Below are 11,830 nucleotides of genomic sequence, written 5' to 3' on the forward strand. Positions count from 1 at the left end.
AAATGCAGATTCCTGGTCTTTAACTCTGATTCATTTAATCAGAACCTCTCAGGTGGAGCCCAGAAGTATTTAATTTAACAAAGACTTCAGGTAGCTCTTAAGCATCTGAGATTGGGGAAGCCCTACGGTGTAGACATGCGCAAAGCATTGGGTATTTTAAACAAGCAGTAACGGGGTAAGTTCTGTTCTCCTATGACACTACTTTGGAAGCCATGTGGAGCATGAACTATGGGACAGAAAGCAAGGAGATGCGATAAACAGGTACTGCAACTGAGAGGTAAGAGAGATGAGGGTCTGAGAGAGGAAAGTGTGTGGAGATATGGAGGGAAGATGTGGAAGGACAGTGACCGTAACCTGCCGAGCAGAGAGAGATGCAAGGTAAACCTCTAAAGAGGTTTCTGGCCAGAGTGGCCATTCACCTGGATCAGGGATCAGCAACACACGGCCCAAGGGCCAAAGCCAGCCTCCTGGCCTGCTTTTGTAAATACAGGCTTTGGAGACACAGCCACATCCATTTGTTTACATATTGACTGTGGCTGCCTTTCACTACAACAGCACAATCGTGACTGAAACTGCATGAGCTACAAAGCCTAATATATGTACTGTCTGGCCTTGACTGAAAACATTTGCCAACCCTTGACTTGGATAAACAACAGTAAGGGAAAAGAGAGGCCACGATTGAATTGGGGGAGGAAAAAGAATTCTGGGGATGAAGTAAAGTCTGCCTGGGATAGAATGAGCTTAAGGTGCCAGGGAGCATCCACAGGGAAACTTGGGAGCTATATCTGGGTTCAAGACAAAAATGTGTTTGCCATGGCTTAAAGAGGCTTGATTAAAGTGGGGTGAATGGAAATGTTCAAGGAGAATCAGGAAAAAGTAGGAAAAAAAGAGTAAAATAATGGGGGTCACAAATGCAACAGGGGTGGACAGAGAAATTCAGAAGAGACTGCAAGGAACAAGGAAGGCTGGTGCCATCAAAGTCCTGGGAAGGTGACGTAAAAGCAAAGGAGTAGGCTGCCAACCAGAAATGAGAACTTTCAAAGTGACCTTTGAAACTGGCAATTTGAAAAACATCAACAACCCCATTCGGAGCATCCAGAGCAGTTTGTGTGAAAAGGTGTGTGTGTGCGCATATGTGCACGTGTGTGTGTGCATGTGTGTGAGAGAGAGAGGGAGAGATGATGACAATATATCTCTGTCTTCTCATCCCCTATTCACTCATTAATACATATTTTATATATACGTCATATAGTGTGTCACCTTAGCAATAGAGAAGGATTATGCTTTCAGTTAAAGACAGTGTATTAAAAATGTATGCTTTTTTTCCAAAACTCCACTAAAATGACAGGAAAAAATATGTAAAAGGTATAAACCCACAAAGACAGAGATGAAAGAGGAGATGCCAGCCAACCAGAAATCTGAACAGAACCGTGTCAGAGGGACACCAGAGAGATGAGGGACAACTTGGTCAGACTTCAGCTCTCTCTGCACAGCATCTGCCAGGGAGGCAGACCAACGTGTTTCACAGCCCAGGGAGTTGGTGGTGTAGGTGTCTTTGAAGACAACGGACCAAAGTGAAGCCAGAAACAAAAGAATTGATTAAAAGTCCAAGAAATCAGACTCCAGCATCCATCTCCAGCCTGTACCCCAGTGATTCTCCCTAGTTAGCCAGAGGCAGGTGGCTTATCTTCTGAAGAGTTTGTGCTCGATGACCCATGGATTCGGTCACACAGTGAGGACAGCTGAAGGTGGGAGGGGAGGGAAGTCCCTTACCAGAATCAAAAGGACTAAGCAAAGCCCTGCCTTACAGACAGTGAGAGCTTAAGCGCTCATCTCTCACCAGACACACCAGAAGAGAAACCAGCAGCTTTGCACATCCCAGGCAAGAGACTGAAGACTCTGTCCTAAGGAAATAACCAGCTCAACTGAAGAAAAAAAAAAAAAATACCTACGGATAATCGATATTGAGGGTGAAGAGGGTTCCCACTGAAATATGTTTTGTGCCACCTCCGCCACCACCCCGCCCCGCAACATATGTAGAATTTCCAGTTTGCCTCTTGTGCCACACTTTTCAATATGAATGAGCAGGCAAAGGCCAGTGGACATTTTAGGAAAACATCCAAAGTGAAAGATAGAACCTGAAGAAAACAAAACAAAAGTGAGGAGACTGAGGTGCAGGGAACATAAGAAAAAAATGCTGCAGAATTATAATTAATTTTTAACCCAGAACTATAAAAAAAAAAAAAACAGCAAAAACAGGATGCTATATGAATAAAAGGAAGATTCAAAGATCAAGAAAGTATTTCTGGAAAATGAAAATATGCTATGAGAAATAAAATAAAATACAAATAAATGATTTCAAAGATGAAGTTGAGGAAAAGCAGAATGTAAAGCTATTCTACCAAAGTGTGCTTAAGCTAAACTGAGGAAGGAAATTAAAGAATTCAGGAAACAGGTGAATCCAACACAGGAAAAACTCAAAAACTATTCCCAAGATGACAGAGGGGGGAAAAATACTGTTTAACCTGTCTACAATGTAATCAATCTGGTTAGGAATTCAAAAGCAAAGGAAGGGTATCTCCAAGGAAAAAACAGAACAGAGAGACTGCCTGTTATATTTGACCATATTTATAGGAGTTTGTAATTCTGTGAAAACACCTGAGGATAAATGAATGATAGTTACAAAGAATGTAAGCAAGCAAAAAGTAATTATGCAATTATTAATCTCCAAATCTTTTTCTTGTAGAGAAAAATATATATAATCATAACTACATGACTTGGACATAAGTTAATTTATGTTGTCAATATGAACACTGAAGATTGCTTTAAATAATCTTGTGACAGATAGAACAGTGACATAAATAAATTGGAAGAAAAAGAGGAAGAAGAGCGTACATGAGGGTTATAGTGCAACAAAGGTAAATCTTAATTTTCTATGGTTAAAAAAATCTATAAATCTAAATTTTCTATGGTTAAAAAATCTAACAGCCACTTGGAAAAATAATTGTGGACTATCTAGAAAAGTTGAAGATATGTTTATTCTATGACCAAATTTCTACTTATAGAAAAACTGCTTAGGTGACCAGCATACCCATATCAGAATGTTCATAGAAGTATTGTTTATTTCAACCAAAAATGGAATAACTCTAACTCCATCAGTAATAGTTTCTGTAGCTAAATTTTGTGGTAAATCCAGGTAATGAAATACTCTCCTACAGGTTTCTCAACCTCAACACTATTTACACCTTTGGCTAGAAAATTCTTTATTATAGGGTCTTCCTTGTTCATTGTAGGACATTTGGCAGCATTCTTAGCCCCAGTCTTCTAGACACCTGTAGCACCCCCGTCACCTGTGACAAACAGAATGTCTCCAGACATCGCCAAATGTCTCCTGGGGGCGAAATCGCATCCTGTTGAGAACTACTGCACTACTAGTCAGTCTGCTTTCATTAACACAAATTTCAAAATCTTGCAAAACCAAGCTATATTTTACAGAGTGATGCACATATAGATGACAAAAAACAAATACATAAAGGAAAGCAAGAAAAGCATTACACAATAAGGACAGTTGTTATTTGTGAAGACAAGAGATTGTTGTGATCTGGAAGAGATGCATGGGGCTCTTCTAGCTTTGGAGAGATGTTTATTATTTATTATATTATGAATTTATAGTTACTCTGTATATAAAAATGCATATGTAATATGGTTGTATATGTTAAATACATAACTATATTATATATAAATATATATTTAACATATAACTGTACTTTATACATTATATATTACATAAGCATTATATAAAATTATATATAGTATATACATATATATTATGTAAAATATGATATACTTTATATACGTTAAATTTTTATCATTGTTTCTTTAAGCATATATATCTTATGCCCTCTATTGTATTTGTGTTATAGTTCACAATTTAAGAAGTAAAAAAAAAAACAGAAAAAATATAGATAACATCTAATTGAAAAATCAAGAAATAGCAGTAAAACTATGTTATTCAGAAATATGAAAGGAAAAGCCTGAAAAGACTAGGGGAAAAGGGAAAAATGAAAGTTATTATTTAAGGATATGGAATTCACAAGTGCAAAGGATATGGGGGAGAGTCTACAAGCAGCTATCATTTATTATAAGCCTTCTTACATTAAACTAGGTACATATATATTAGTTTAATAAACATAAAAATTAATTTAAAAAATAGAATAATGGTAGAGTGAGGCAAGTGCACACATATCCTGGGTTGTAAGCACTATAATCATTCTGGATAGATTTTTTTAATGCTACTTATTTATCACAATGGTGTTTATTATTCACAGAGCATCTGAATTCTTTTGGATTGGCAGGAGTATAACAGGGTGAATTCACTGAATAGACAGTATAGAAGCATTTTGTAATGTTGACTAAAGAGCTATTAAGCAAACAAATCCCAAAGGGGACTTTAAAATTGTAATACATTCACTATAATAAGTAGGCAAATTCTAATGCCTTACTAAATTAATTCTTGAAAGTTTAAACTTTTCAGCAGATCAAAGGAAACAGAGGGGGAAAAAAAACAATGGTAAGAAGTTGAAAGTGAAGTTCATTTTAATACGTTATACATAGGTGGTGCTAGAAAAATTATTTTTCCGGGAGGTTGAAATGTAGCATAATCAATAAGAGAGGAATCGGCATTAGCCTAGCTTTCAGACTAGGAAAGTTTTCAGTATTTCAGTTGCTTAAACTGACACTATAGTCAAGTTTGGAAACCCACTGTTCAGTTCATATTAAAAAGATTGTGGAGAAAGCCAAGTTAGAAACCTGAGATAAGTAACACTGTTCATTTATTCCTGTCGGCAGACCAAACTCGGTCTATGAGCACGGAGTTCAGTAAAAACTGGGAAAAGCGCAGAGGAGCCTAGAATCTTCAGTCCTTCGGGAAGGCTTCCTAGGGCAGGTGACGCTCAGGCTGAAGTCTGAGAGTGGGTGGGAGGTAGCCAGACAGAGAAGGACAAAAACAGGGAAATTTTGCCCAGCAGAGAGGCAGCACACACACAGTCCAGAGATGAGAGAGGACATGACCTCTGTAGATGAGTGTCTGTGTATGTCTGTGGGTGTGCATAGGAATGTACCTGTGTGTGTATGTGTGTGTGCATGTGTATGTGTGTGTATCGGTACTGTGTGTATGTCTGTCTGTCTGTGTGTGTGTAGCATCAGGGCAATGGCCAGTGACAGATGAGTGGAAAAAAGCTAGTTCAGAAAGGCTCTTCTAAGGTAAGATGTTCAGATTTGACCTGGGTAGTGAAGGGGAGACACTAAATACTTTCAATCCAAGGATGTGCACTTAGAAAGATCACCATGCACACACTGTAGACAGCAAAGGAGAGCAAAACTGAAATTCCAGAATCCAGTTCAAAGGTCACAGGTAATTTACATGACAGATATTGTGCCCTAGACTAGGATAATAGTCCTGGAAAGATGCAGTTGGACTAAAGAGACTAAAGAGATATTTAGAAAGTAAGTCAACAGGATTAAACCACTTTTTTAAAAACTGAGATGTAATTGCATATAACATATTTAGAAACAACTCTTTTGACTAACCTTGGTTCGAGTCACTGTTTCAGCTTCTAAAAAGGTGTCATGAAGCTACACATAATGGTATATCTACAAAATACATTTTGGGATACTGAAATAGGTGATATTTAACTTGTTAATTGCACAGAAAATCTTCTTTATACACACTAAACCATGTTGGGGACAACAAGGACTTTGTTGAGAGGATTAGGAGAGAAAAGTTACTTACCGCTTTTTATAAACATTGGGCAGCAGCTTGAGTTGAAATGTAAATTCCTTGGAAGTTTGCAGTTAGACTACTGCCTCTTTTGTAACTCCCCCAGCTGCCTCACAGGATACTTTATACATTGTGGATATTCAGGGATGCTGACCACCAGCTCATAGTCACTTAAGTGCAGATTTAAATTATTTATTAGGTAAGCAAGAAAATTCAAAAAATAGTGACTGATGACAAATGTTAAATTCTAGGTCAGATAATATAATAAATATTGGTAGCTAGACTACCATTAAGCATTCCAGACACATCAAGAACTGCGTAGCTTGAAAACGCTTTCAATAAGAGAGAAAGTTTACATTTCCTTTGAAGAGGAAAGCAATATTGACTGTCATAAAATTGTTCCTAAATCACCAGTGTTGGATACGTGGTTGAGTCTTAAGAGTGTAGGACGGAAGGTTATCTCTCATGTTCTTTCTTGCCATTTAGTTCTTCAACCTAATGCAAATGGTCTTCCAGCCTTACCATTCCACTGGAACACTTGGGTCAAGGTCACCCAAAACTCAGTGTCGTCAAACTCAACAGGCGTTCCTTTGTCCTCAGGACTTCTAAGAAGCAATCAGCACAAGTGACTGCTTTCCCCTCTTTAAACACTCTTCTCATGACTCTCATGCCCCGTGTGCTGGTTTGCCTCTGCTTCATCGACCATCCCTCCTTCAATTCCTCTGTCTCCTGACCCAGCCTCTATCACACTCACGGAGGCTTGATCCCTGGCGTGTTCTTTTCTCTCCCTCCATTCTCATCCTAGCTGATAGCATCCTTTCCCACAGTATCAAATTAGCTGCTGACTTTCACATTTGTATCATTAACCCAGCCCTCCCCTGATGCTCCATACTTCTCCTTCCAACAGCCTATTTGGCTTTTCCACTTGGGTGTCTGTCCCATGGATGTAGGAAAACTGACATATTTAAAATAAAATTTTTGATTTTCTTACCAGAACTGTTTTCCACCTCACCACCCCACCACTCTCCATACACTTCTGTAAAAGGCAAATGCACTTACCAGCCACTCAGTAATTCAAAAGAGAAATGTTGATTCCTTCCTTTTTTTCACGTCCAGTGCAGGGTTCTGCTCCAACATGTCTCTCAAATCCATGCACTTCTCTCTTTCTTTGCCTCTGCCAGGGTCAGGGAAAGCCATCAACATCTGCATATTGTAACTGTCTACTGATTGGTTTCCCTACTTCTATATTTGTAAAATTATAATATTTATTAAATGTCTATTGGATCATGTCACTACCCCAGTTTAACCCCTCAATAAACTCTCCTTGCACTTGGAATAAAATCCAAAGTCTTTAGCAAGACCTATGAAGCCTGCATGACGTAGACTTCCCCTATGTCTCCAACCACATTTGTTTTAAATGGAGGTACTAGGGATTGAACCCATGACCTAATGCATGCTAAGAACATGCTCTACCACTGAGCTATACCCCCTCACCCCTCAAACCACATCTTGAGTCACTCTCTCTTGTTTCCCATCTCCTAGGTACAATGGTCTTTCTGTGGAGCCCAAAAGCCAACTACATTCCTGCCTCAGGGTCTTTGCACATACAATGTTGTTAGAACACTCTCCCTATTCCCTACTAGTTGCAATGCATGGCTAGCTCCTTTTTTCTTTCGGGTCTCAGCTTAAATGCCACCTCCTTTAAAGGTGATGACTCCTCCAACAGAAATATTTAAGCTGAGACAGGAAAGAAAAGATTTTTCTATCTAAAGTAGATTCTTTTTTTCATTTTCTATCTGAGCCTATTGCATGCTTCCTTCACAGCCCTTATCACAATTTGTAATTCCTTTATCCTTTGTTCCCTTACTTGATTTGGGGGAGGACAGCTCTCCCAGGCAAAGTTCTTTAAGGGCAGGGTTCTATCTTACTCACTATTGTAATTGGCACACATACCCAAGAAATGTTTATTGAATGAGTGAAACATCACCTATTAAAAAATACTCTCTGAAATAATTTTAAGACAACTATTCATTCAGCTTTCAACTTTCTCTTGTTCAGGACAAATAATTCAGCTCCCTGAAAACTTCAAAGGTTTTTTTTTTCCTCTAATAAATTGCTTAGTTTTGTAATTCTTTCCTGAATGGATTTAATGCTTTTCTTTCATTCATTTACTCTAGTCAGGAAGAGAGCAATGAGAAGCAATATTCTGGTAATGTAGATTTTTTCATCTTTTCTCAAGCCTGGATCCTACTCTGAACCCAGTGTTCTAGGGAAACACCATGTCTTACTTGTCATAGAGTGACATGACTCTAACTCAGACCACCAGCATGAGCAAGTAGATTTTCTTTAATGGAAAAGGAGGTGATTGATAGTATAGTGAAATTCGATTGATGTTTCAATTTTCTTCTGTAAAACAATTGTTTGCCTACTTACCCAGCCAGATATCTTAAAAAACATGTCCTCTGTCTAACAAAACATTTAAAGTTTGCCTTTACCAAGAATATAATAACCAAGAAATCATCTTAGAGAAAAGTGGCAGGTTGTTTGTCTCCAGGACTATGGCTTGAGAGAGTATTTTTCGAAGGTCAACTTTAAGTTTTCAATCTATTGTAAACCCACATCAATAGGTTAAGGCACAACAAATAGAATAATAAATTCAGGTAAGCTCCAGTGCATTCCCCTCAAATTATAGGCTATTTAGCTCACAAAAGCAGTTTGGAATAAATAAATGAGGCTGGTGTCAATTCAAAACACCCATCATTGTGTTCCCTGTAGCACAATCCACCACTTAGGAACAATAAGGGAAACAGCATGCTTTTCTTCCCCTTAATGTTCACCACAAATGGCAAAATCTCTTTAAAATACTTCCATGCAATTATCTAGCTTGAACCTTAACTTTACTACTTAGGAGAAGAGTTATGATCAGTCAAAAGAATTTCTAGTGTATCTTTTTCTAAATACTGTGTTTCCTACCAAATCGACTGTGCCATAAGTAGGGAAAAGAAGTAAGACCACATGGAATATGAAATCAAAAGAGAAAAACAAGATCAGGATTCTACAGGTTGTTCCTCCTGTTCCAAGATTGGTAATAAATAGGTGGTGTGCAAAGGGAGCTGATAAAAAGTGGATGTGAAGAGACACATTCCTTCCATCCTCTGTGTATGTAATAGCTGGCCTCACGCAGCTATTAACAACCACTTACAGCCAGGATCTGCACGTATTCATGCCTTTAAAGCTGTGGTCCTTGCAAAGCTGAGCCAGGAGAGCAGTTTTTCTAACCACTTACCTCACCCTGCTTTTACCCCACCACATACATGCACACACAGACACAAACACATGAGCATCCGCATACAGATTCTCCAGCTCCAGCTCCACAAAGCATTTTAGGGAATACTACAGACATTTCTACCCTAACTCTTTGAGTTGAGTTGTATAGAAAATCTCTCAACCTTTTTTTATTTTATTGAAGTATAGTTGATTTACAATGTTGTATTATTCTCTGGTGTAGAGCATGGTGATTCAGTTATATATATATATTCTTTTTCATATTCTTTTCATTATAGGCTTTTATGAGATATTGAATATAGTCCCCTGTGCTAGACAGTAGGACCTTGCTGTTTATCTATTTTATGTATAGTAGTATGTATCTGCCAAACTTTTATGGCACAATTTCTCCCTTACAAAATGCTCTGGATTATTAATAGCATTACATGCTTTGAATTTTATGTAAAATATTACTAATAAGCTATTTTGAGTTTATGAAATTTATGTAAAGTATTCTGAATAAGTTTCTTGAGCTACTTTAATACCAAGTGGTAAAATCTATACAGTGCATCAATAGAAAACTTTTCCTAGAATTGAAAAGCTATATGCTGATAGATTCCTAGTTGCTAAGTGAGAATTCTACAAGTGATACAGTCAGTGATTTCCTTACTGCAGATTCCCAGGGATCTGTAATGGTGCTACCCAAGAGAAAGAGAGAAGTAGCCAGCAAAAGAAAGCAAAGCTGTAGGAGCTTGGCTTCTCACCCCATTTCAAATGGAGCAAATAAGCAAATCCTTCTATTTCTGATTAATACATTGGGCTTAGAAGTAAAATAGTTCTTCAACTAAAAAAAAAAAAAATGTATAAAACCCTCTGATTATATTTTACCATTCTTATTCTATGGATAAGGTAACCATGTCCCGAAACTGGCTCAAGGTTCAATAATTAATGATCTAATATGAATAATAACCCATATTCTGACTCTTCATCCAAATTTCACTTCCTTATGTCAACTTCCTTCCCCATAAACAAATCTATTTTGAAACACAAATAACCTGGGCTAGGTCTGCCATCTCTCACTTCAAAGTATTTTAGCTATGTGCTGCCAGTTAACTAAGGACACCAGGGCAAAAGCAAGTAATTCTGAGATATTTATCACCACAGAATCATTTGCCAAAGATGAAGCTTGAAGTAAGCACTCACTTTTCCTCTATCATATGACCTTTTCATGACCTTCTATTTAGACCCAGGGAATCAGTATGGAAATGTCCCTCATCTGTCTGGGACCATAAAAGGACACAGATACAATCCCATTTCCTGGATCCCTGAATCATAATGAAGGGACCAAATGGCTCCCTTTGAGGTTGGGGAACAAGCTCCAAGATAGAAAGCAATATTCTCATAGAATAGAAGAGACTCCTGGAGGAAAAATATATTGCAAACACACTATCAAACCAACTGTATGGCTGTGAGCCTAACTGACACCACCTGGGGCCCACTTAGTTCCTCCTGCCCTTTTGCTGACCCTACCTGGCACTATACTGCATAGTAAATCTCTCCTCTGTCATCAAGGGCTTTGTAGTTAATAGATATAGTTTAATAATCATTAGGTCCAGGTGGCCTCTATGCTCTGTTACCCTCCAAACAATGATGAAGACTTTCACTGATGTATTCCTGGCACACACAAGACTAGTTACCCATTCATAACTCTTGACTCAGGAATGCACTTCCTGTTCCAATGCACGTACCCCTATACCCTCAGGTTAACTATAAAATTGTCCCAATGGCCCCTCAGCAGTGCTGAGTGCAGCTGCTTCCAGGTCATAATCTGCCTGATCCTACCCTGTGAATACATTACCCATAATAAACTGAACCATTACTTATATGGAGCTACCTGCCTTATTCTCAGTCTCAAGATACCTTCTCAATTTATGGGTACTTTCATTCTCTCCATCCTTCAACACCAACACTAAGAAGAAAATATTCACACACATCCACTAGAATGGCAATGATCAAAAAGACTCACAATATTAAGTATTGGTGAAGATGTGGAGAAATTAAAACTCCTGGGAATGTAAAATGATGCAGTCACTTTGGAAAATCGTTTGGCAGTTTCTTTAAAAGCTGTTTGTAAATGTATCATATGATCAAGTAATTCCACTCCTAGGTATCGACCCAAGAGAAATGAATACAGATTTCCACATAAAGAGTTGCATGCAACATTCCTAGCAGCCTTGTTCATTATATCCCCACACTGGACACAACCCAAATGGCCAACAGCTGGTGAGTGAATAAGTAAAATGTGGTATGTCCATACAACGGAATTCCATTCATCAATAAGATACATCACGGACAGACCTCAAAAACATTACGCTAAGTCAAAGCTAGATACAAAACCCAGATCTAAAGACCACTTACTATATAATTCCATTTATAGAAATGTCCAGAAAAGGCAAATCTATACAGACATAAAGTAGATTAGTGGTTGTTGAGGACTGGGGTTGGGAAAAGAGATGGATGGCAGATGGACTCAGGAATCTTTCTGGGGTAATGGGAATGTTCAAAAAATACATTGTGGCAGTGGTTACAAAATTCTGTAAATTTGATTACAAATCATTAAATGGTATACTTAAATCAGATAAATTTTATGGCATTTAAATTATATCTCAGTAAAGTTTTTTTTTAAAGAAGCAGCAGACATTCATGGGGAATTAGTAAAATTTGTAGAGAAATAGACTTCAGAAACTCACACAGAATTTTCAAACCAGAATCTGAAGTAATTACCTC

This window comes from Camelus dromedarius, chromosome 13, assembly GCF_036321535.1.
Source record: "Camelus dromedarius isolate mCamDro1 chromosome 13, mCamDro1.pat, whole genome shotgun sequence".
NCBI lineage: Eukaryota > Metazoa > Chordata > Mammalia > Artiodactyla > Camelidae > Camelus > Camelus dromedarius.